Below are 2,701 nucleotides of genomic sequence, written 5' to 3' on the forward strand. Positions count from 1 at the left end.
CGGACGGAATTGGGTATTCACAGCTGCCCCTCTTTACTTGTTACTTATACGGTAACATTCAAACCGTGGTATGGGTGTTATCGGGGTAAGTAACTACTAAAGAAAGGGAATACTAATTTCGTTTGGGGAAGTCGCGGAAGAGACAAAGGTCTGGGTCGCGGTTTAGAGATATCAAGAGAACTATCTAATCTGGAAAGATCGACTCGACTTGGTTATACGCTGAAGCTTGAGCTCTATCATGCTCCTTATGCGGTGATGATATTGCATTAGAAGCTGGTGTTGTAATACTAATTTAGATATCTATGTCTCACAATGATTTTAAAACATGCTTTGTAATTAAATCAAATGACCCGCTAAGGATAGAGGTTTAGGGAAATGGCCAAGAACGCGGGTTGTGTACTGTCGGAACTTGGGACATCAAAGCACTAGGAACGCAGGTCGGGGTACTGCCGGAACCTAGGTTGACAAGAGAATACCGAAGACGCAGGTCGGGATACTGCCGGAACTTGGGACATCAAAGCACTAGGAATGTAGGTCGGGGTACTGCTAGAACCTAGGTTGACAAGAAAACACCAAAGACGCAGGTCGGGGTACTGCCGGAATTCGGGAAGGTAAAGCCAAGAACGCAGGTCGGGGTACTGCCGGAACTTGGGACAACAAAGCACTAGGAACGTAGGTCGGGGTACTATCGTAACCTAGGTTGACAAGAGAACACATTTTGATGTGTGAGTCTGACAATGTTTACAAATCTAGGTGATTGATTGGTTCAGAAAGTCTTGGTCGACTTTCCTTGAGTATGATTATGCAAGTAAGATGTGTGTTTTGAAAGTGCGATTGCTTGGGAGCATCTTGTGTAATGCATGAAATTATTATTGATGCATAAGATATATGTTAAGTGGTGTATGAGTGAATGATAACATTTATAACATGAGCTATGTGTATGTATGTTAATTTAATGTTTGAGTCATAATGTGATATGGAAATGTCCTCAGGGGCATCCTTGTCTTTGTAGTAAATATTGCCTTATTGCTTTCTCGACACCATAACACTCGGTCTTTTAGATGACATCTAGATCAGCTCGGGATCGACCCATGAAGTTGCTCATGATTGCATTGAAGTAGAGGGTCTCTTTCTAGTTGTTGACACCATATTATCGTTTGGATAGAAACGGATGTCGTCAAATGCTGTAAAGGTTAGAGTTTTCACTTTCATAGTATGGTACAAATTCAATAAAGCAATTTTGTATGTAGAATATTTGGAAAGGTGGAATATGCTATGCATGTTATAATGAAATGCATGATCCTATGGTTGGTTGAGGTGGGGCCTATGAGCTTTAGGTGTTCTGCATATCCTTTTGTTGCCCTATATAATGAGCCATGTTAACCTTCAATATACAATTTGACGAATGAGCTTAGAATGAGTCTTCAACAATTCAGTTCATCAAAATTGCACCAGTATTTGATTGATTTATATTTTGCTGACCGTGCATGAGTACTTTCGCTTGCACGAAATCATCCAAAACAATCTGCCCCAGTGTCATTCATGTGTGACTACCAAAAATTGCCCCAGTGTCATGTATGATTTGGGCTAGAGAGGTTCCCCTTTTGTTTGAGTCCGAACTTTTGAAAGGAAAATTAATGCATTGCGCAAACGATTTTATCTTGAAAACAATTGTCTGTTTTTTTGTTCATTTATTTGGAGTCAGTTTGTTTTTTACCCTGATATATGTGTTCTGAATAGATCAATCCTCCACGAGGTCTTTTGGGCTTGTATTGAGGTCTGACTATGGTTATCAAAGAAGGTTTGAGGCTCAAAACATGTGTTTCCCATCCCCATATTTCTCCTGTCTCCTTGACCTATTTTCAACTACTCCAAATTTGAATTGAAATAGCTGGACAACTACCCTCCCCGGGTTATAAATATTGATGGGTTGTGTTGTTTTTTTTTTAGACAAAGATCTCCTTTCACAATATCTGGGCTCAAAGGGGGTAACTAGTGGCATCTCCGTAGTGTTTGGGCAGTTTCAAAAAAGCCTCGTATCATCGGTCTGATCTATCCAGGGCTACATTGGTTGGGTTTTATTTACATCATTCTCCATGCAAGACAACAATTAAAAGTTACAATATATAATGCATCAATAAAACCTTGATTGATAAATATGTTACGTTTCTTCATTACATTTCCAAGGGAAACTCTCTAGGCATAATACTTTTTCACAGCATCTGAGTTTACTAACAGGTGCAGGTCATTTCCATCCATGTTAGTCAGTATTAAGGCTCCACCAGAGAAAACTTTCTTCACTATATAAGGCCCCTCATAATTCGGAGTCCATTTTCCCCTGTGGTCTTTTTGAATTGGTAAGATCTTTTTCAACACCATGTCTCCTACTTGGAACTGACGTGGGCGAACTTTCTTCGCATATGATTTCATTATTCTCCTCTGATAAAGTTGCCCCTGGCACACAGCGGCTAACCTTTTTCCTTCAATTAAGTTCAGTAGATCATATCGGGCTTGGACCTATTCTGCTTCTTCTAATTCCGACTCCACAATAATTCTTAATGATGGAATCTCTACCTCGATAGGAAGCACTGCTTCCATTCCGTATACTAGGGAGTAAGGGGTGGCCCCTGTGGAAGTACGAATAGAAGTACGATATCCATACAAGGCGAAAGGCAACATTTCATGCCAATCCTTATAAGTA

This window comes from Lupinus angustifolius, chromosome LG03 (genome assembly GCF_001865875.1).
Source record: "Lupinus angustifolius cultivar Tanjil chromosome LG03, LupAngTanjil_v1.0, whole genome shotgun sequence".
Lineage (NCBI taxonomy): Eukaryota > Viridiplantae > Streptophyta > Magnoliopsida > Fabales > Fabaceae > Lupinus > Lupinus angustifolius.